The following is a 25,362-nucleotide window of genomic DNA, read 5'->3' on the forward strand; positions in this document are numbered from 1 at the left end:
TTCTTCCACTTTCAGTTCACCCCAAACAGGATGCAACATCTAGGGAATGGCCATATTTCAGAATTTATCATATTTATGTCACCATCCTTATTTACACGCTTGATTCCATTCCTACTTCCCCATGTCAATATTATTCTAAGTTGTCACAATCTGCTCAGCTTTAGCTCTTTATATTCTTGCTGATTGTCGAATGCTTCACCCAATAATTATGTCCCTATTTGACATAAACTATACTCTCGACTCCAGCAGCGGCTAAAGTCGTGTATGAATAAAAATGTACAGCCTATAGCTAATATAAGGCAATTGTCCAGTTTCAAGGTACATTAATTCCAATATTCAAACAAATGAGTTTCTACAAAGAATTAAGCAACAGTGAAAAACACTGCCCATATTTTATATACGTTCGCTATGTATTTTCAAATCCTGAATTCCTTATAAGGGAGATCCGTTCCAAATATGAATTACTCTGATAAAAAAAGTAAAATCGTATGAGTTCAACTGTAAAAGTTTGATCGAAATCGGATGAAAAATAAGGAAGACTCTAATTTTTCAGGAAACAGTTCTTGAAGAGACAATATGAATATAATTATGCAATTGGCAAAGCGAGCATGTCATACCCTCACAACTTGCTATACAATTTGTACATACAATTTTGAAATTTTTAGTTTTTCATAAAAACGCGCGAGACGATGTTATATGCCCGAGACGATGTAGAAAAGTAAGTTCTTTTGCATCCATGCAGTAACTCATGCTGTATATCTGGACTTCCGATGCCGCAGTATTTTCTGTCCCGTTTATCCCCCTTTTCTAATCAGGGGCTCCCCCTAATTAAGCTTCTCGATACCATTCCTAATTATGTAACCGAATTGTACCATCAGCGCAAATAGTTTTACGATTCTTTCATTTCCATTGTAAGATAAGCGACTTCCTTTCTACCGAATGATGGAAGCGAGAATTATCTTCTGAAATCAACCTGTCAGTCACATGCTATCATGGGGAACTTCAGAAATTTAGCATTGAAGAAATTGAAAATATCACATATACTATACGGATATGGTTATTGTTGTCAATATCATCACAATCATTACGATTCTTCAGTGGTCGTCTTCACAACTTTCTATATATCCGCAATAACACTCCTCATTTCAATAATCATTGGTATTACCAGTATTAGGATTAGTGTCATCGACAATAATCATACTATTTTCGATATTGTGATGATTATGCCTACTACAATAACTTCTTGAAATATCACCATCGCTGGCTACATGATCATCACTATAACATGTGCCATCGCGTGTTCATTTTAGGTTATACTTTGTATCTATATCGACCGTTGGATACCACTGAGATGATGTATACATCGCCGCATGCGCACCACAAAGTTGTGTAGCTTGACATGTTGAATCGCGTTTTACTCTATAAAACATCGTTACAAAAATAAAATGACAAAACATGTTGCACTAGTGGCTGGTTTCAATACTGACTTTTCCCTCTGTGTCGATGTATAATTGGCACAAGTTATAGTTCTGGTGATGACTACAATAATATAAGTGGTGCCGTTAAATGTTATCGTTAATGTTCGAATGTTCCCAATGTTCCTATATGATAGGCAGAGTGTTTACTCTTTTTCAGCTTGTCCATTCCGGATCATATTTGACAGTTGGATAATGCGATTCACACAACAAGAGTATCACCATTTTCTTTTGCTATTGTTAACACAATGTTTCTCTTTTTGACATAACGGAAGAGCAGTTAATATCTTCTTTCAGAAGGGAGGAGTGATATAGGTTTTTCCTCTTTTGTCAGTCCATTGATAAAAGGTTCATTAAATTTAGCAATAACTCTCGTTATCGCACAGTCTGTCTTTGAAAATTGCAACTTGAATGCCTTCAATTAAACATTTCGATCAATGAAATTTGCACGTGGGGCTTTGGAATACGTAAAAAAGGCATTCAAATTGGCCGGTACTCTACGTTCATTCAAATTCGCCATCACTCGCCGAAAAGGGTTTTAGAGTCATTCAGTTTCGCGAATGGGCAGTCAAATTCCGAACAATTTCATTCAAATTTACGTTACGTTATTTCTTTTTTGAAAAGGTGAGAACATTACACGTGTATTTCTATGTGATTTTTTTTTCATCTACATAGGCTACTGTTAAGCAGAAAAAAATAACATATTTTCGATCCTATATAACCTGATAACTCGAGTTTGTTGTTCTGTAACGCTCCCTTTCTTTTATTATACATGTCATTATAGGCCTACATGTACCAGTACTATACAGATTAACTTAATCTTCTTACAGTCATGACAGCGCAAGTTAGATACAGACGTATATCTCAAGAAGACAGAGAGTTTAGAAACTAAAGAAAAAAACCAAAGCTTACACATGTGTGACTGCAGATGATTTTAAATCGGATGCCCAAAATGAATTCGATTGAACGAGCCCAGCATATACGTGATCACGTGACTATATATATCATTCTAAACTGAATGAACGAATAACGAAATAGTGCTTGTCTTACGAATTTTAATTGAAATTTTTAATTGAAAAAAGTGTTAAATAACATATTTTCGATCCTATATAACCTGATAACTCGAGTTTGTTGTTCTGTAACGCTCCCTTTCTTTTATTATACATGTCATTATAGGCCTACATGTACCAGTACTATACAGATTAACTTAATCTTCGTACAGTCATGACAGCGCAAGTTAGATACAGACGTATATCTCAAGAAGACAGAGAGTTTAGAAACTAAAGAAAAAACCAAAGCTTACACATGACGTGACTGCAGATGATTTTAAATCGGATGCCCAAAATGAATTCGATTGAACGAGCCCAGCATATACGTGATCACGTGACTATATATATCATTCTAAACTGAATGAACGAATAACGAAATAGTGCTTGTCTTACGAATTTTAATTGAAATTTTTAATTGAAAAAAAGTGTTAACTAGAATGAGGTTAAAGATAATTCGAGTGCTCCAAAAATGAATTTGACTGAAGAGATCATAAAATTGAAATACCGAACATATCATCTACGCTATATTGGCTAAACTGAAAGCTGCAATGAGGAATTGGACTGACAAAAGTGCGAAATTGGCCGGGAAAACCTATAATATTGGCCTTATAAACACACATTATGTCCTTAAAAAGTCAGACGAATGTGCACTGTTCGTCAAAAGAATCAACATTTTGTGAAATTCTGTTTATATTTTTTGTATTGTCATATTGTGACGTCATGTAAATTATTTCCTTCCTATAGCGATTTTCCTCAAACTTCACTATAAGGTGTAGGCCTATATCTACATTTGATAAATCTACATAAAATTGAGGTAAGCCAAAATGATGTTTTAAGCTAAATGACGTGTCCTTAAGAAAAAAGCAAGAACAGATCTTCCATACTTGCTTGATTTTCCTCAAACTTCACTGATGTGCTCCTTCATGTTAATTTCTGCGTTAATGAAGTCATACGACATTTGGAGTAACTTCCCCATTCATGTCAATTATAATTAAGACATTATGTGGTTCCATGACATTCTTCCTGCGACAATAAATCGCTCCCATGAAATGGGAGCCAAATATAGTTACTATACATTCTTCCCATGCACAAACATATAATCCTAACTCTAATCCTAATCCTCATATCAAACTAAACCATAACCATAACCCTAAAGTCCCTGTAGAAGATGAAGACCGGAGCAACTGTCGCAGAAGAACGGTCTTGTCACCTATTATACTGTATACTGCAGTACTGTGCGATGTATGCTTCCGCGGTTAAGGACTTTTAAAAACGCTCTCACACAAGCACGCACACGCACACACACAACTTATTCAAACCCCGTTAACAGAGTCATCGAGGGAACTGGAAATGCTTTTAGATCGGCATCACTTCCGATGATTATCTTGGAATTTTACGGAAAGCACTGCGGACGTATCTGCGGCAATATCAAAGAACTAGAATGTAAGGCAAATTTATGCATGTTGACTTGCATTGATACACAACACCCTGGTTATCACTTATGTGGATGAAAGGATATCGCATCTTGTGCCATATAGACCCATTTAAAATCATCGTTTGTTTGGGTGTTTGTTTGTTTGTTTGTTTGTTTGGTTTTTTTAAGATTACTGGATACGCCCACAAGAAGAAAAAAATCAAAAACTTCCACACAAACATGTCAATCACAGGTAAAGTATTGGGTTTCTATGGGTTTTAAAGCCCAATTTTATCAGATTTGTATTCGAATTAATGGAAAGGCGTTCAAGTTCAAGCGATTTTGGTCATTGCTCTATCATAATCGACTCTCACGGTTCATTTTAATTCTTCGAGCATTCAATTTCGTTTCACATCATTCCTTTTAGTGTCTACTCAATTTAGAGAGAAATTCATTCAATTTAACGACTCAAAGTTGGCATTCAATTTCTCGCAGGCTGGATAGACGTTCAATTTCGTCCCAATTATCAATTTCAATTATAGGAAAACAACTACGCACTTTGAACGATCGAATCCATTCAACATAAACGTGTTTCTACTGGTCCTTATTTTTAACTGTGATATATCGGATAGTATAATTTCATTTTCATTTCAAAGTTTTATTTAATCAGTTGGCATTATTTTTATCGAATGTGTTTCTTTCCTGTCGACCTTTCTTCCACTTTCAATTCACCCCAAACAGGATGCAACATCTAGGGAATGGCCATATTTCAGAATTTATCATATTTATGTCACCATCCTTATTTACACGCTTGATTCCATTCCTACTTCCCCATGTCAATATTATTCTAAGTTGTCACAATCTGCTCAGCTTTAGCTCTTTATATTCTTGCTGATTGTCGAATGCTTCACCCAATAATTATGTCCCTATTTGACATAAACTATACTCTCGACTCCAGCAGCGGCTAAAGTCGTGTATGAATAAAAATGTATACAGCCTATAGCTAATATAAGGCAATTGTCCAGTTTCAAGGTACATTAATTCCAATATTCAAACAAATGAGTTTCTACAAAGAATTAAGCAACAGCGAAAAACACTGCCCACACTTCATATACGTTCGCTATGTATTTTTAAATCCTGAAGTCCTTATAAGGGAAATCCGGTCCAAAAATAGATTAATCTGATAAAAAAAGTAAAATCGTATAGGTTCAACTGTAAAAGTTTGATCGAAATCGGATGAAAAATAAGGTAGAAATGATATTCTGAAGTTTACCTAATTTTTCAGGAAACAGTTCTTACCAAAGTCAATATGAATATAATTATGCAATTGGCAAAGTGAGCATGTCATACCCTCACAACTTGCTATACAATTTGCACATACAATTTTGAAATTTTTAGTTTTTCATAAAAACGCAATGTTATATGCCCGAGGCTCAAATTCTGGTATATCCAACTGATCCCTATTCTGAGGTTATTCAATTAGGAATAATGTAATTTTTCAGACTGCAATGACAGAAACATTGAATTTTCGTCATTTTGTTGTATAGGATCAATTGAATATATTGTGAGGTTATATGACATAGTTATCTCACTCATTTGCATATTCATATCCACTGTACAAGAATTATGGTTATGCCGAAGTTAGCAAAACTTCATAATGTTCATAATGTCATAGCTATACCTTATTTTCCATCCAATTTCTGGTAAGATTTTACTCTTTTTTATCAGATTATAACTTGTATTTGGACTGAATTTCCCCTTTAACGCTGTTCACGTAGGTGGTGATGCGATAATGAATGCGTTGCACGTTCACTTTCAATTTGAACGCCCTTTGTACATGTTTATTTGAGAAACTCATAAACTCATGTCGATGGAATTAAACTGAATGAACTAGTTACCTTTTTGAATGTTGATCTCAGTGATCATTCCAAATTACTCGAACTCTTGAATGATCGCATCATTAAATCGAATGCAAAACATATGAAATTAATTGGGCGCGAAGACCTATAATAATCTATGACTGACAAAAGACATGAATGCACCTTCCCCTGGACTGAGCATAACATTCACATTTTCCTCCAATGTCCTCTGTTAATAAAGTAACATGGAAACATGCATGTTCAGTATATAAAAGTAGATTCCAGTAGTGTCCTGGAAAGCTCTGACAAAATATTGGAGGTAAGTTGCGTAAGCACTATATATTTCGGCATTCTTTACCCATCAGACTTGGAAAAAAATGTTCGAATCATGTTTTCTTGGACATTTCTACACGAATCTCTATCATTTTGTGACTGCAGGCTTATACCAGTCATGTGAGTGTCGAAATCAATCAGAAAGGGCGCCAGATGCTGCGAAAATGTTGAAGACAGCGCGGACGAAACTTATACGAAAATCACACCAGAGTGGTAAATTCAAATCATGGACTATAAAAGGACAATCGAGATGACTTTTCAACAAACATCTAAAGCAGACATTATGAGGAAATAAAGGAATCTATGAATTCAGTGTCAACTTTTTATTTGTTTGTTTGTTTGTTTGTTTGTTTTTCTCATATGCCTTAATGTCTAGTTGGTTCCTCCTCCTCCTCCTTGTCCTCCACCTCCTCTCTCCTCCTCCTTCTCCTCCTCCTCCTCCTCCTCTTCCTCCTCATTCTCCTCCCAATCGGGCACTGCTACAAGCCCCGGACGACGAATCAGACATCGAGGCATCCGTCACAGCCTGGAACCCCCTTGCTCTGCGTCTGGTGGTTGTGTCTCATTAGTGACTAATTATGTAGATGTATTTTTCAACATACATTTATTATATATGCAGTATATAAATCGTGAATGATAATGATAATCATTATTATTATTAGCATTATCATCATCATCATCATCATTATGTTATTTATGGATCAAGTGGTGTGCCTCCGCTTCCTAATTGTGGAAACTGTCGACAAGGGCTCTACGATCTTCAGTAGTGTCTTCATCTTTGGGTTCTTGGGAATATTGACATTCACGGTTCATCATCAGAGGAAGAGATGGTCGGTTGCCTAATGGGATTTTGGTTACAGTTCGTTATTCCGAAGGTTCGTTATTCCGAAAGTTCGTTATTCCGAATTTCATTTTCGGATTAACGAACCTTTGGAATAACGAACCTTCGGAATAACTCCACATTATGTTCGAATTAACGCACCCTTTTTCATTTTAGGAGAAACGAACCTCTATAAGTATAGGGAATTTGTGCGTTTCGGATTAATAAACCTTCGGGGTAACGAACCTGCGGAATAACGAACCTTCGGAATAACGAACAGCACCCAGGACTTTGAGGTTAATCCCTACACGTTGCAAGCTGTAGAATAATCCATGTCTTTCCCGTAATGTGCGCAGTGGCTTCGCGCATTCCCTTCTGTATAGATCCCTGTTGGGTTCGCGCTTTCCTGAAATATTCCGGATGAACATAGCTTGCATTTGTGAAGCTGATTGTATTGCGCAGGCTTTAAGAAGAAGGAAGTGTGACAGAGAGGCGAATATCCTGTCATAACAGTGTCCTCACGACAATGCAGACAAGTTGCAAAAGATGTCAGGAAGTTCATTTTCGCGTCCAAACTTTGGTCTCGATCAAAAGCTGAAAGCGGAAATCTTGACCTCTTCCGAAGGAGCGGAAACGTTACGAAGTGTTTAGAAAGGCAGTGAACGGAATCTATCAAGAAAATGCGCAGCGAGGTTGGTTGCCGATTGAATGCGGATTTACTAGAATTGCGTCTTGTCCCTGTCCTAGTGAATGCCAGGTTTGAACCAGCTTCATGCCAATGAAATACAAGAAGTCGAAGAAGGAAGGCAAGGATCCCATCCCGCAGCTGACCATCAGCTCTTCCTCCGATGCTGAAACGGTGAACGTCAATATTCCCCAGGGCCTACGGACAAAGACAAAGCCGAAGATCGTAGATTCTTTGTCCGCATTTTCCACACGGAAATCTAAGAGGAACTTATACCCATTCGATTACAGCTTTACAGGGATTATGAAAATGATAATCCGCTCCATATTAAATCTCTCCGTTTTTAGCATTTTGTAAACTTTATCAATGCAATATACATAATATCTATACAAGCTCTACGTATACTGCTTAGATAGACTCAACAACAGGAACATTGGATTCCGAACAAGCGGTTCAATAAGGGGATGACGGAATCGGATGCACCTGACTCTTTCTAGCACAGAAGGAGGTGGAGGAGGGGTAACCAGACATGGCGGCTACCATAACAACCCATTTTAGGGAAAAAACAAAACAAAAGTCGGAATTTATATAACTTTGCAGTTTTCCCTCGTATCGTTCGCGTGTCTAAATGACTCTTTGAAAATCACATGCTCATTGTTCCAATCGATGAGTCTATCATTCCTGGGGCCTGTTGTATAAAATTTTTTACTTGAGAAGACTCTGGCAATGTCTGGTTACTTTTTAACAGAGTTTCTTTTTTCCCCTGTGTTACAGTCAATGGTTGATTCTTACCAACCTGAGTTTTTGGTTCCCACCAGAGTGTTTCTAGGGTAAAAAAAATTATGCAACAGGTCCCAACTGGTGTCATCCATATTCGCACTGTCCCTTTACCATCAGCATTTTGCGCCCTTCCCTGTTAAATCTGCAGGCGATACTCGGAGATTCGTAGTAACAATGTCCCTTGAAACGAAGATTCGCACGTCTGAAGCGGGAAGAATGCCGATGCGACATAATTCGCTGCTGCAACCTTTCGCAATCTTGTCGAGGCTACAGTTCTTATGGGACAACAACCAAGCCCATGAATTTAAGGATATTAATAAGAGGACTATAGCAACATGTGATGGGGCATTCACAAATGGGACAATATCATAAGTATTTTTTGTTCGCATTTTGCTATACGAGTTACTCTCAGAACGGGTGCTGTTCGTTATTCCGAGGGTTCGTTATTCCGAAGGCTCGTTTTTCCGAAGGTTCGTGATTCCGAAGGCTCGTTATTCCGATGGTTCGTTATTCCGAAGGCTTGTTATTCCGAAGGTTCGTTAATCCGAAACACGCAATTTTCCTATACCTAGACGTTCGTTTATCAGAAAATGAAAAAGGGTTCGTTAATCCGAACATTTTGTGGCGTTATTCTGAAGGTTCGTCATTCCGAAGGTTCGTTAATCCGAAAATGAAAAAAAGGTTCGTTATCCCGAAAGTTCGTTAATCCGAAAATGAAATAGGGTTCGTTATTCCCAAGGTTCGTTGATCCGACAATGAAATAGGGTCCGTAACGAACCTTCGGAATAACGAGCTTTGTTTCATTTTCGGATTAACGAACCTTCGGAATAACGAACCTTATTTCATTTTCGGATTAATGAACCTTCGGAATAACAAACCTTATCACATTTTCGGATTAACGAACCTTCGGAATAACGAATCTTCGGAATAACGAACCTTCGGACTAAAGAACCTTCGGAATAACGAGCTGTAACCCTCAGAACAGTCCCATCTCCTTTCGTGTTCATGCACGCCGCCAGATTGGAGGCTGTGTTACGTTATAGGCTTATGGATTGGTTACTAGTAGGCCTATACACAATTTTGCCGCCAGAAGTCTTCTGAAATTTTATTTTGCCGCCAGATGTCTTCTGAAATTTCATTCAAAATCTAGACATGTTTAATTGCCCGAGACCACAGGAGGATCTGCAGAATTTGTAATAGTATTTCTGGCTAAAGCCTATCAAGTATCAGAATCTATCTACATGTATCAGTTTGCCGAGACTAAAAAAAACTACCGTGATATAAATTTTTGTCTGTTTCCCCCCAAAATCCGGAATGGTGCGGTTTTGAAAGAGACACTAAGTCTATTTTCCAAACCGAATTTGTCGTGCATTTTATGTGTTTATTTGCACAAGCACACATGCGAAACTCTCACGCATTCAGGTATGATCACCCAGATTACTGTAAAACGAGGAATGTTCGCGTATATTTTCTTTTCTGTATCGAAACATAATTATAATGACATAAAGACAAGGCTGATTAGTTATCGACGTCAAAGAGGAAATCCCTAATGAAAACATTGTATTTTCATTCCCAGAAAGATCCCAAGTACGCTTTCCAATAATCCCAGCTACAGCAAAAGAAACACTGCCAACTATAGCAGATAAGATTACATGGAAATACAAGAATAGGCGGCTACATAATAATACATAATTACGTATTTTCTGTATATTTGATCAGTACTTCGTTGGTCATGTATTAAATGTCTGACTTTCTGAAAAATGCATTTGTATGTTAAAAAAACCGTAAATGGCGCCATATAACTGCTGTGAATCATAAATATGAATTCTATATACTCGCTATAACATTTTTTTCTCATTTGTTTTACACGTCTCTCACGCGGTGCTATTCTTTATGTTCCATTTTTTAGATACATTGTGTGCAATATAATTATAAAATGAATACTGTGAATCATCAATACGCAGTCTATACAAACTCGCTATATTACTTGTCCTTTTTACGTGTCCTTCTTACTTGTCCATTTTTTCTAATTATTTTGCTTTACACGTCTCCTACTCTCCGATATAGATATCTCTCATGGCAATAAATCTCTCGAATCGTACAAAAAGACCATTTTTCCTAGTTTTTTCCTGCCACACCATACGTCCTCCTCCACCCCCCCCCCCCCCATACTGAATTGTTGGTTATCTCATTTTCACACGTTTCCGTCTCTCGCCAAAAGTGAAATCGAAACCTACCAGGAGGAGAATGACTATGAAAGTGAATCTCAGCGAAAGGTCGACAATCCTTTTCGGAGAATGCTATTAATGTTCTATTGTTACCTTAGGTCCTGCTTAGGTCTGTCCATGACCAGGTCCATTAAAGGTAGGGAATCCCATTTGCACGCCTTAAATGAAGAGTTGTATAAATACAGTGGTATGTTGAAGAGAATATCATTTCAGAAACTCCCATAAAGTATTGAAAGTGGAAGGTAACATTTAGTACATTTTTTTGACGGTTAGATTTTGAAATGAATTGTTTTCGGGCTCACCGTAAATTCCAGTACATTACTAGGCTACCTTTGCAGACCCATGTACTGCATGTGTGTCCATCATGTATATTTTGTGAAGAAAGTTCGTCAACACTTACAAACATTTCTATATACATTCTTACCACACACTCTATTAGTTACTACATCAACTCTAGTACTTTTAGATTTGTGTTTATAGATCACAAATACAGAAGAATGCAACAAAAAGGCTTAAGTGTGGCTGACACACAGAACTACTGAGTAGTTGAGTTTTGTGCATTATTCAAATTTTAGATAACGGTTGACTTCTAAATTTCGAAGCAGTGGCCTAAGCAAGTCCCCTGAGGTTCATATTTAATGTTTTGCTGCATTTTGGGAGGTCTGTAAAAGGTATCTCCTACCTTTAACAGTGGCGTATATAGACAAGCTAGTAATCAAACCGGAGGGGGGTGATTTGCAGTCCATAGACGCGGTCATAATGTATGTTGAAACAACCACATACACACACATACCCACTTACCCATTGACATACAAACTGACAGACAGACAGACACAGACAGACAGACACACACACACACACATACACACACACACACACACACACACACACACGCACACACACACACACTCGACAAACGCGTATAGTTATCATCCAAACACACGTACAAAGGCGCACGTCACGAGTCCGATAACGATTCAACAGCACATACAGCTGAGTCATACAACCCACAGTCATACTGCCCCGAGTCATACTGCCCACAAGTCTACAGCCCTGAGTTATACAGCTCACGAGTCATGTACAGCCCACGAACTAGACGCTACAGTGCTGAACAAGGTCCATTAGTTCGACCTCAAATAAAATAGACCCGCTCACGGTCACACAAGTCCGACACTTATAAGCAATAAAGACCCACGAAACCGACATTTCATCATGGACTTAATGACATGTGTAATAGTCACCAGGTAAGCGGTGTCGGATACGTGGGTCATTTCCCCCTCACGTGTCGAACTCGTGGGTCTTGTTTACCTATTAGTGTCAGACTCATGAATCTTATTTTGCGCACTGTCGAGCTCGTGTGGGACTTTTTTTTGCGTGGTGAATCGTGGGTTTCATGCTCGTGGGATGACCCTGAACAAACATCGGATCCGTTTTCAGATGTGGGAGGAGCCGAGCCAGCGGGGGAGGGGTGTGGGAGGGGTATTCCCTCCGCACGAGGACAGTTTGCAATTTTCACAATGATATTGAGCGATCTTGTGCACACTTTATTGGTGAAATAATTTGAATATCTTTTTCCACCAAAAAAAGCAATAGAACCAAATATTCAGGGAATGTGAGTATCTGTCACCTCCTCCAAAATGTGCGTCATCACTGTGACTACAGTCTATGGAGGTGGACAGAGTGGGATAGAACGTGGAAGGGGAACCTCCCGACCCGCATGACGGAGTATTGGCATATTTAGCATTAATATATACGTTCTGGTGAGCACTTTTCGCGAAATATTTTGAAAATTGCCCCTAAGTGTCTCGGTCTATAGCAAGGAATTTCGATTTTTAGATTGAGATTTATCGCTCTTGTGCACACTTTCGATGGAATATCCGGAAATTTGTTCATCAAAACAGTGTAGGCCTACTAAGTCTAGTATACGGAGGGGAACCGAGCGGGGAAGGGTGTGATAGGGGTCTCCCCCTCCAACACAAGGGAAATTTTGCATTTTTATAACTGAAATTCAACATTCTGGTGTACACGTTTGGTGGAATGTTTGGATAATGATCAACACACAGGTCCGAGCACTCGAGTAGGGAGAGGTTCAGGTTGTACATAGGATGAGGTGGGGTGTCTTCTCGAGGAAACTTTTACAGGAAGTTTTTTGCTTGGAATTAAAATGAAATGATCTTGTTAACATTTTGACGAAATATTTTGGAAACTGCCTTATTAAAAAAAAAAAGTGCAATTAACCTATGGAGGGAGACGTAGCTGGGGAGGGTTTGGAAGAGGATATCCGCCCAGAGTTCGATATCAAAATTATTATTCTAAAATATATCCGTTCATTAGATCAATTAAATTTGCCTTGCATGCCATCATAATTTTCGTATATATGGGACTTCATGACACAGCTCTTGAAGAAAGAAGTGAAGGTAGATGATCCACACAATCAATGAGGATTATCATCCATACAATTATCACCATATTCAGAAAGTATAGACGGTCTGCACTAAAGCATGACTTTCCTGGCAACGGTTTAAACCCATTGTCTTCACGTAGGCCTATGCTATCAACACGCATTTCCCTTGCTGTGTGAGCGCGTGTTTGTATGTTTCTTTATACGTTCTTTTACTATTCACTATATCTCACTTTTTTAACCTTGGTTGATACAGGCATAGCGAGAGCAATGGTGCAACATAATTGGTCAACCTCTTATTCTTTAATGACTCTATTGTAGACAGGTTATCTTTTAAGCACTTCTCTTAAGGTTTCATGACATGAGAGACTATTTACAGGGAATCGGAACAAAAAGTATTTTGCAAAAGATTACCACAAACTCTACATAAAGCCTGTAGTTAGAAAAAGAAAAAGATTATTTGCGATAATGGGTAAATTTGGAATATCATATTAGGTGAGAAAAGTTCAAACTCTTATGAATAGGATCTTGCTGAAAGAGAATGTTTCAGAGTGACACATCAAAGCAATACGTGTGCCTCTGAAAATTGAAAACTCAGTCACATTTTATGAAATGTTGTAGTCCCTGCATTTTCGTATAGATAAACGAGAAGGCACGATGTTTCAGACCAGATATGAAACAATTCATTGACACACACAAATAAATAACAATAAGATGGATATTATTGCTATTACACAGCGGTATTTTATTTTCACAACTTTTAATTAGCAAGACAATACTGACATCAGTAAAACAAGTACATTTCTTTAAAATCAAAAAGGTATGAATTTCCTCTCATGTTGCAGAGAGTGATCAGGGGTGTAAAGTAATACAAAATTTTTGTGGCCATTCATTTTGACCAGACATGAAAATCCTGTAAACGGATATGTACCACGAAATATGTTCTTGTCGCATATCGGACGGGATCATTTTCCGAGTGGTACTTGCATCAACATCGGTCAAATTCTTGTTATCCGTATGAAGATTATATACTGGAATTATGTCACTGGGAATATATCCATGTTTGAATCAGATCATTTTAGTTTCAGGAAGATTCTGGAAAGTGAGAGACAACATGACCATGACATGGACTATGGTACGAAAAGTTACTTTGATTATTCATCAGAATATCGATGTTGCAACCAGTGGCGTATCTAGGGAAAACGGCGCCCGGGGCAAGCGCGAAAATTGCGTCCCTAATTTCTGAAAAAGACTAGCGTTCAACCCCAACCCGGTCCGGTAGGGACTTTAAGCAAAGTCCACATGATATGCTTTTCAAGCCCTTAAAAGGGGTCTTTTGAAAGTGATTTAAATGTAATGAATTTTGATAAATTTTGGCGAGCGAGCGCAGCGAGCGAGCCGAAAATTTTTGTATTTCAGCTGACAAAACATGTAATTCTTGTCATTTTTTGCTTATCACATCTTACAATTCTAATCAAGATAGTGACGGCCTTATAGATAACGATTTATCTATACCAAGAAACTGAGTACTTTAAAAAATATTCTAAATCAGGGGGGCATTTCATGAAGCATTTTGTCCGACAACTTGTCGGACAAAATTTGCTCTCAGCCAATCAGAAGCAAGGATTTCAGTAGCTTTTAACAGTTTGTCAGACGAGATATCTGACAAATTGCTTCATGAAATGTCCCCCATGTACGCGCGAGTGAGCCGAAATTTGTATATTTCCGCGTCATCATGACGTTTTGTTCTCATCTCCTTTTTGTTTTGATAAATTTTGGCGGGCGAGCGCAGCGAGCGAGCAGAAAATTTTTGTATTTCAGCTTACAAAGCATGGAACTCTTGTCATTTTTTACTTATCAAATCTTACAATTCTAATCAAGATATAGTGACGGCCTTATAGATAACGATTTTTACCAACAAACTGAAGACTTGAAAAAATACTCTAAATTTGTACGAGTGAGTGAGCCGAAATTTGTATATTTCTGCGCCATCATTACGTTTTGTTTTTATCTCCTTTTTGTTTTGATAAATTTTGGCGAGACGAGCGAGCGTAGCGAGCGAGCCGAAAATTTTTGTATTTCAGCTTACAAAACATTGAACTCTTGTCATTTTTGCTTATCAAATCTTACAATTCTAATCAAGATATAGTGACGGCCTTATAGATAACGATTTTTACCAACAAACTGAGGACTTGAAGAAATACTCTAAATTAGTACGAGTGAGTGAGCCGAAATGTGTATATTTCCACGTCATCATTACGTTTTGTTCTTATCTTGTTTGATTTTTTTTGGCGCCCCCCCCCCCCCCGTATTTTTGAAACCGTTGGCGCCTCCTTTTGATCCAATTGGCGATCGCTTCAGAACGAAAGAAATTGCAGCCGCTGCTCCGTGAAACATTTTGCCTCCTTAACATAAAATGACATGTGTGAACACAATAGACATTGTCATTTTGTCCGCGCCATCATCACATTTTGTTCTCACCTTCTTCTTCTATATAAAATTTAGAGAGCGAGCGCAGCGAGCGAGCCGAAAATTGTTGTATTTCAGCTTACATAACATGGAATTCTTGTGTGAACACAATAAACATTGTCATTTTGTCCGAGTCATCATTATGTTTTGTTTTTATCTTTTTTGATTTGATTTTCTGCCCCCCCCCCACACCATTCTTCCTCCCCCCCCCCCCCCCCCCCCCCCTTCCGGTGAGTTGTTTCTTCTTCTTCTACTACTACTTCTTCTTTTTTTTCTTTTTCTTTTTTCCTTTTTTCTTCCTTTTTTCTTTTTTCTTTTTTCCTTTTTTCTTCCTTTTTTCTTTTTTCTTTTTTCTTCTTTTCTTTTGCGCCCCCAAGGAGTGGCGCCCGGGGCACGTGCCCCCCTTGCCCCCCCCCCCCTAGATACGCCACTGGTTGCAACTAAGGCTGACGAGGAATACTTCTTAGTACGTAAATAGTTTATTGATAAAGAAGCAGCATGGCTTTGGGGCATACACAAATCTTACATTACACAGCTTATCTATACATTTTAAAAATGAACAATGTATGTGCTTGTTGATAAAAGTAATGGACCTAAATTATGTAAACGTATTCCAATTTGCCAACAACTTCCATTCCCCACACCCATCACTTCCTAATTTCTCTCTCCACCATACTTTGGAAAAAAATCCTCAGGTCATAAATAAAACACGGGAGCTGTTGCATAAACATGAATGCTTATTCTAATACTTGGTTATATACGTTATATATGAAATTCCGAAAATCGTTATTTTTGGCAAATACAAATAAAAGCATGATCCCACCAAGACATGTCGGAGTTAACATTTGTTCTTTTTTCTTTTGGGAGCTTTTACGACAAGTTCTTTTTTTTTAATCTATACAGCTGAAATATAAGTTTTTGTGTCATTTCTGTGTATGAAATGAATAAGAAATTGTGAGAGCATGACATGACTTGATGATTTGAACATTCATAAAGACTGGCCGAGAAATATTTCGGGAAAAAATGTGACATTTCAAAATGTCGTATCTTCCTTATTTCTTTTCCGATTTTTGTCATATTTGTAACGTTCTGAGGGAATGTTTTTCTCTTTCTTCTGATGTTCATTTATTTTAGGGTGGATTTCCTCTTTTGTAAGACGCAAGAGTTTTACGTACGTAGTGTTCCGATCTCTCGGCATGCGTGCAATGAAGCAAATCGCGTGGATCCAAGATTGCACGGTTAAGGGAGCCACAATTGCACGAATAATGACGTAATATTAAAAGGGGACAAATTATCAATATCAAACAACCAATCAAATGACAAGGATCTATTTAGGTATTAAATAACACCCAATATTTGTATAGCGCCTTTTCCATATAGGCTGAAAGCGTTTCGACAATTTTAACCAAAGATAAGAAATTAACAATATTTACTGAACAGAACACAACATATAACTAAAGAAACTTTGAAGTTTGTGTCAAATTGGCAATCGATGGTAACCATCAGTGATTTATGTGCCTTTGTAAAACCAAGAATAGTGTGAAGATTGATGAATCAAGAACTGGATGAACCGCTGCAACCATCACCCTGTCTGCCACTAAACGTTGCATCATTTTAAATGTTGTTGCTATCGACGAGGGATCTGGTCGAGAGGTTGATCTCTGGGTCATTTACACTCTTGTCTTTCACAACGCTACAGCATGCAGTCTTAAATTTATTTCTGCAGATCACAACCGAGATCACAAGCACTACTAGTATCAAAATCCCTCCAAGGCATGCGCCAACCACGTTCCGAATGAGAACAGATCTCGACGCCGTAGAATCTCGGCTCCCGCTATCCTCTGTAAGTGTTTGCGAGATGTAAGTTGTGGTAGTTGCAAGTGTTTGCAAGGTGTTACGGTAGATTGTGGTAGTTGTAAGTGTTTGCGAGGTGTCGGTTGTGGTAGTATTGGGTGGCGGCAAAGAAGTGAGGGTGATTTCAGGAAGAGATGGTTCCGGAGCTGGGGGTAAGGCACAGAAGAATAGGAGACAGTGAGAGGTATTAAACCCACCACATGGTACGGTGACTTTTTTTCCCGACGTTATTTCATAAAGGATTGTTAGATAATTGCAACTGAAGAAATCTTATAGGAAGTTACAATTATGAAAACATAGTACAATGACAGAGCATTTTCTGATGAGGTGTTCCTTTCTTAGATTTTTACGTGTGTCACAGATAATTTCTTACATTTGTTATGCAAGAAAACTGCTATTGCACTTACGGAGGTTGTTTATTTGTTTGTTTGCTTGTTTCTTTTTGCTGGGAGATTTCTGGACAGGGAAGACGTAACAGGTGGAGATTGCATGAAGACACCTGTACATATATATACATATATATATATATATATATATATATATATATATATATTATATATATATATATATATATATATATATATATATATATATATAATTATTAGAAGAAAGAGTCTCAAGTACGCCATGGATCCAACACGTGGAAAATTCCAAGATGAACATATATATATATATATACATATATATATATATTATATATAATCTGATACGAGGCCTTTATGGCACATGCAAAATTGCTCCTGTTTCAGAATTTTAAAAAGCTTTCTTAAAGGTATCAGGAACACGTTTTAGGGAGACTAAAGCTGATGGAGATCTCTAAATTGTTACATATTTTGTACCATTTCTTCCCTGATTTTGTGCAGATTTAATAGATTCAACTCGTTCCATCCAATCTTTCTCCACTGTAGGATATGCCACAGAATTTCAGAGTTGCCCACTCAAATACTACCTCAGAACATGATGGGTAAATTGAAGAGTATACTTAGGCAAACTTGAGGGTAGATTCGTAACTGTGCAGCTGACATGGAATCTGTGTAGTTCTTTCATTCAAGACGAGCTGTTCAACTATTAATCACGAGATGCCCTGATGTACCGTAAACTGTCGACATACATTCATGGCAAGAGCTGTTCTTGAGTATACAAGAAAAGCTTCCACGTGGCTTGACCAATATATTTACAGCCAATACATACAAAAGAAATTCTGAAGTAAACTAAATAGCTCAATCAATCAATCGATCAAAGAAATCAGCTAAAGGCAGAGAATTTGGCAATAAAATCTGAACAGCCACCAGCGGCAAACTTAAGATATATGGTAGAGATTCATGGATCCTTACGAAATATGTAACTCGTCGATGATGCACTCTCACTAGAGCATGCATCTTATGAAAGAGAACATACTATTTTTTGCTTTTCTTTGCTGAAATGTTTCAACGTCTAGGCAAAATTAGCTGGGTGCACATAACGAGATGGACACCCACGAGTTATACAGCCCATAATTTGGTAGGCATTATGGCCTTGAGGTATAGATGTGGAACACATAATTTTTGTGTTTGTCGGACAAAGCGTTGCCATGGTAATCATAATTTTATCAAAATTTTGTGGATTGAATAACTCCCATAGTATATAGGCAATCAATGCTAAAATTGGTATTTATGATGATTTATAGGTGTAAGACACTCTTTGTGTTTGTATTTAATAAAGCGTTGAAATGGTAACCGTATGGTGTTTTTTTTTTAAATTTAGTGGAGTGAACAACTTCCACAGTTTTGAAGCAATTGAAATCAAATTTGGTAGGCATTATGGCCTTGAGGCATAGATGTGAAAACAAAATGTGGATTAGAAGTGGCAGATCTGCTGAAAGTTGAATTTTTGACAATAAGTATAATGATTATAGAATTTATTTAAATGAATGAATTGAATGAGATACATGTAATATGTATTATGAATATAATGGTTATTATTTTCATTTTTCTGAAACAAGTATTGCAAAACATTTATGTTTCATGTTATTCGTAATCTGCGACGTATATGTTGTTCAATGAACAATTGTTATCTGTTTGTATCTCTTGTATGTAACGCTGGTGGAAGGCGCATTTCCACATTCGCATTGTGGACAATAAAACAATCAATTCAATTCAATTCAATTCATAAGTCATGCAGTCCACGAGTCATACAGCTCACAAGTCATACAGCCCACTAGATATACAGCTCACGAGTTCCACACTAAGTAAATAAATCCCACGAGTTCGCCATCAAGTAAAATAAGCCCACGAGTTATACAGCCCATTAGTTCGACACTAAGCAAGGAAGGCTCACGAAACCGACACTAAGCAAAATAGGCTCATGAGACGGACACCAGTTAGGCAAAGAAGACAGACGAGACGTACAGGATGAAGAGCGCCACCTATAGACCAATTAATTGTATAGGGTACTGTATCCGGATGATGACATAAGGAAGATGAGAGATGGAAGTTGAGAGATGAGAGTTGCTATGGTGTTACCCCGTCAGTTGCCCTCCCTCACCCCCTGAAACGTTCAAGATCTGTGTTTGCATGGTTGAGTGTTTGTGAAAAAAGGCGAGAAAGAAAAGAGGGAACTTACATCCTTTCCATCTTCTAGCTAGAAATCGGGAAAGCCTATTAAAAACAGCTCGATGGCATTATCAAAGATCTAAAATTGAACCATGCATCGTTCTCGTCCTCTTATTTTTCTTTTTTTTGGGGGGGGGGGGTGGGGGCCCATAAAGAGTACAATTATACTTTGAAAAAAAAGTGGTAACAATTTTGCTCCCCGAAGCGTAAAAGAACTGCCCCCTAAAAGGCACACGTGTAGAAATACATACTAGATACATACTCGTTGATATGTACAATGGCGCTGTTCAATTAGTTATAATCCGTCGCTCGATAGCGTGACGAAATTGAACCCGCCAGCATTCCCCTTCATACAATACCCTATACAGGTACATACTTGTAATTGACATGTAGATGGCGCTGTTCATCCTGTCGGTCTCGTGAGCCTTCTTTGCGTAGTGTCGGTCTCGCTGGCTTTCTTTGCTTAGTGTAGGTCTCGTGAGCCTTCTTTGCCGAGTGTCGGTCTCGTGGGCTCTCTTTGCCTATTGTTGTTCTCGTGAGCCCTTTTTTTTTGCGTACTGTCGGTCTCGAGAGCCATTATTGTGTAGTGTCGGTCTCGTGGGCCTCTTTTGCACACTGTCGGTCTCGTGGGCCTTTATTGTGTAGTGTCGGTCTCGTGGGCTTTGTTTGTAGTGTCGGTCTCGTGAGACTTTCCTGCCTATAGTGTCGAAGGTCATGCGGCTGCATGACTCGTGAGCCGTACGACTCATGAACCTATTTTTTATGTCGGTCTCGCGGGATGACCCCGAAATCACTCACTGAAATCATTCTCTATGAATGATTAAGCCTCGGAAAGGAAGTCGTTCTCACCTGGTATCTTGATCGCATTCGACGATTTAAATACTGTGCAGTCGTCGCATTCGCTCACCTTCATCTGTTCACGTGTGTGCGTGTGTGTGTGTGTGTGTGTGTGTGTGTGTGTGTGTGTTGTGAGTGTACGAGTGCGTCAGAAAGCGCATGTGAATGTGCGAAAAAGAGGAAGACAAGGAAACACATTGTCAGGAAAGTGGTGTGGGGAATAGCGCTAGCACACACTGTCCCTATGATATTCATCAAAATGCATTAGCATAACTAGAGCACTCGCAATCGAGCACATGTATCCCCCGAACCCGTCCCTTTCCCGATCTGGATTACTTTTCAAGGCCAGAATGTTGTATAAGACGGAACAAGTGAGGGCGCCACCATCAAAAATAATATAGCCATCTTCATTTCACTATAGTGCACCTTTTTGCCAAACTTGAAGAAAATCTGATAAGAAATGTGGCTAATAGAGCACACACAAGAAATGTGCACTGGCATCCAAGTCGAAACACTGAGGGCGCCGTGAACACAAACTGTTGTGTCCTTCATGTAGAATGACCACCCATACATCTCCTTAGCAAGTCTGAATAAAATCCATTGAGTAACAATCAAGTTATTGCATAAATAAGCACTTCTGCAAATTTTGACATGATTAGGGTGACCTTTGACCCTGTAAAAGGTGAAACAGTGAGGGTAGCATTATCAATAGGTATAGGTGTATAGATGAGACTATGATACATTGACATACCAAATTTGAAGAAAACTAGAAATGTCGCTACAGCGACTGGTTATACCCCCGCCAAACAACATTTCATAAGCTTTGGTCAAAAAACTGAGGAAGTAGTTAAATCCGCAAGATCTTTCCTTGATCTTCTGCCATTAATATGCCGTTACCATGGCAACGTACTTTCGGGTACTGTCGAAAAATGCGTCTTGCACATTTACAACCAAAGGCACACATCTGTACCAAGTTTCATGGAAATTGGGCAAATACTGAGGAAGTAGTTTGCAACACAAAATTTTCCATCATTTTGGCTCATAATATGTGAGCTGTTACCATGGCAACATACTTTTTGTCACTGTCAAGAAATGTGTCATGCTGACCTATATCCTAAGACAAACATTCAATATGAATTCCATGAGAATTGGAAGAACACTGATGAAGCAGTTTTGCCATGAAGCATTTTGCCCTATATTTTACCAATAACATGCCGTTACCATGGCAACGCACTTTTTGCCACTGCGGAAATATGTGTCTTGCACATTAACATATTCAGATGAACATCTGTACCTAATTTCATAAAAATTGATCAAAAACTGTGGGAGGAGTTCGCGACGCAAGATTTGTACCCATTTTTGCCCATAATATGCCGTTACCATGGCAACGTACTTTTGGGTACTGTCAAAAAATACGTCTTGCACATCTACAACCCAAGGCACACATCTGTGCCAAGTTTTATGGGAATCGGTTGAAAACTGAGGAAGTAGCTCGCGACGCAAGATATGCAACGGACCGACCGCCCGACCGCCCGACCGCCCGACCGCCCGACCGCCCGACCGCCCGACCGCCCGACCGACCGTCCGCTGATTCCTATATACCCCCTTCAAACTTCGTTTGGCGGGGGTATAAAAAAATCGGTCGAGAAACAAGGCCAGCATCGAACACACAATCAGACCCTGTTAAGTTTACCCTTTCATGTATAAAGACGGAACAAGCGAGGGCGCCATCACCAAAAACAATAGGCTTCGTCGTCTGACCATAATACACCTTCATGCCAAATTTGAAGATGATCGAAGAACTGCAGCCAGTAGAGCGCTCACAAGAAAATCTCTGCGGCGGACGCGGCGGACGCGGCGGACGCGGCGCAACGAGGCCAAATCCATAGTATCCTCCGAACTCTGTTCGGGGGATACAATTATGTTCAGCGCAGACCTGCTGAGAATAGACATTGTAAAGTGAAATGGTACTGGCACCGTGATGACTAGCAACTTGACTGAACAGCAAAAGAATATTGAATTGTACGTCGTTAGTTAACGTCATGACAATTACAATATCTTATAATGCAGAACTTTTAAGTTATCGTATATTACGAAATCTATGAATTTACTCAACAGATACTAGTAGGTCGAAACAATATGTGGTTAACATTTATATAAGTTCATTCTTTAACATTGTTGTTGTTTTTTTCCTGTGGTATTTCAGTTTGTCAAGACAATCACATCCGTTATCCTTAATTTTTACGCCCATGAATTTTTGTAGTTTAAGAAACCTGTAGTTTAAGAAGCAGGCCCCATCATATAATTTCCGTCACTTCTTTAAGATATCTTTGTAGCATAACCAGACCGTTAACATTTTGTGTTCAGTACGTTCTCTATCTTGTAACGTGCAATCCAAAGACATGGTTATATACATTAAGTTGTATTCTTATTTGTTGTACGATTGTCACGAGAATTTGCTATTCCTTTGAGAAGCATGGGAATATGAAAATAAATTGAAGTGAGCTAAACTGAACATTGTAACAAACGAGAAGAGAGAAACTGCCCAAACACTTATCAATACATATCATCTTTCTCATGTGGCGTGCCAGGATCTGGTCAGAAAATCTATCCTATTCTCAGTCTCAGAGTTTCATAAGTAATGAGTGTACCCGTATGGACAGACGCGGGAAATGCCTCGTATACCCTAGGAGGTACTAGGCTTGCCTAGTACCTCCTTGGTATACCTAGGTGTATTCATTTCTCCATTAACACACATGTTGAAAATAAAGAAAATCAAGAAATATACAATATCCATGTGTATAAAGTATACGATTTACTGTCTCTTGCATTCTAGGAAGACCAAAGTGTTTTATCCCACTCCTGAAATTTGGGTGTCAGCTTAAACTTGGCTCAAAGACCCTTATAAGAAATAATGTGTCACCGCTCAAAAATATCCTCATTTTGAAGCTTCAACGGAACAAAGTACATGTACATCAAAGTCCCCCTGAATCAAAAGAAAGTACGTGTAAATCTATCCTCCCCTATACTTGCATCTCAAATCAAATGAACGATGTGAATTACCAAAGCAAAGTACGTGCCATCAGGAACATTGTAGAATTTAGCCTCAGTATGAGTCTGAAATGAAAAAAGACATATTGTGATTCGATGACGCATCATGACATGCACATAATAATATTATCTTATTTATCATCTCCATTTTAAAGGGGATCGAACCCCAATATATATGAGAACTGAGAGAATGCAGCTATTTTTTTTTTATATAGCGCACATCAGTGAAGTTGGAGGGAAATAGGACACTACATTCAGAAGTTTTAATTTTTAAAGTTTCAGTGCCGTCATTGCTAGATAAGAGACATGCAACAGTTTAGGATGAATATCAGTGCGCGATGATTCCCATCATAACATAAAACGAGAATACCACAAAATGGCATTTTTTATTAAAAGTCCACATTCCCTTGACTTGGTACTAACATTATGGCAAGAATAATGTTATATTCCCCTGCTGTCTGTCAGAGGTCCAATCAAATGCTCTTCCATTAATGCTGGAAAACAGAAAATATGCTTGAATTTTCTTAGTGTTTTCTTCATAGCATTGTTCTGCACTGATGTCATGAACTGTTGTAGTTCTCATGAGACAACGGCGGCACCGTAACTTTCAAAACTTATATCTTTTGAAAAGATTGTACTATTTTCCTATAAACTTCAGTGATGTATAATTCTACTAATATTGTGCTGCAGTCACTCAATCCATATGTATATTTGGGTTTCATTCTCCTTTGAAAAAATACCGTATAAAATTATTGTACACAGTTAAAGTACAAACTTTAATGATATCAATTATTCTTTGTGCTGAGATAATTCCAGTAAATTGCGCTTGTTTATGATTCAATAGATCTGAGTGTATTGGGGGTATCTCACTGAGTGGCGAATGTTTGCGAGCGTAGCGAATTCTAGGGAATTTTAGGTTTCGTTAGGGTTCGTTAACAGTTGCGATCAAAGTCGTGAACAATTGCAGTCAAATTCGCAAACAGTTTGTAAGCATGTTGTAAACTTTTTTTTTTCTTGTCGCAAAGAAATTTTGAACATGTTCAACATTTCTTTGCGACAAGAAAAACTGTTTACGACAATTCAAACTGTTTGTGAATCAAATTTTGACTGCAATTGTCTACGAATTTGATTGCAACTGTTAACGAACCCTGAGATTCCCTAAAATTCGTTCCGCACCCAAGTGATGTTTGGCAATTTGTTAATGATAAAGATGTACGCTTCGTCGTCGTGCTGTAAAAGTGGTAATTTCGCGCGAGTAATTCTCCGCACTCGGTCGGGTGAAATTCCATTGCTAGAATTAGGGCGCTTAGATCAAAACTACTCCCATACACTTTCATGCAGGTTGAGTTAATACCCATCCCGCGCATGTCATTCTCGCAGAAGTGTTTCTGCATGGGAAGTTGAGACATTTGCAACTTGCCAAGAGGGTAAGCACTCACAATGTTGGTGTACTCAGGGCCCATTATCTCATATGTGTGGTTATTCTCGAGGTACACCTTGTACTGCACGTCATGGT

General features: G+C 38.4%; 1 long non-coding RNA gene across 1 annotated transcript; it reads right to left on the reverse strand.

Moving 5' to 3' along the window:
- Window positions 1-16,869: 16,869 nt before the first annotated feature.
- On the reverse strand, window positions 16,870-25,359 carry LOC139711092 (uncharacterized). The gene is made up of 4 exons (XR_011709496.1): window positions 25,286-25,359; window positions 23,859-23,912; window positions 20,808-20,871; window positions 16,870-17,513 (listed from the first exon to the last, which is right to left on the reverse strand). It is a non-coding gene; the product is annotated as an uncharacterized lncRNA (long non-coding RNA).
- Window positions 25,360-25,362: the final 3 nt, after the last annotated feature.

Source organism: Diadema antillarum, unplaced genomic scaffold (genome assembly GCF_040938485.1).
Source record: "Diadema antillarum isolate AM-2024a unplaced genomic scaffold, OU_Dant_1.0 seq00001609_RagTag, whole genome shotgun sequence".
In the NCBI taxonomy this organism is placed as follows: Eukaryota; Metazoa; Echinodermata; class Echinoidea; order Diadematoida; family Diadematidae; genus Diadema; species Diadema antillarum.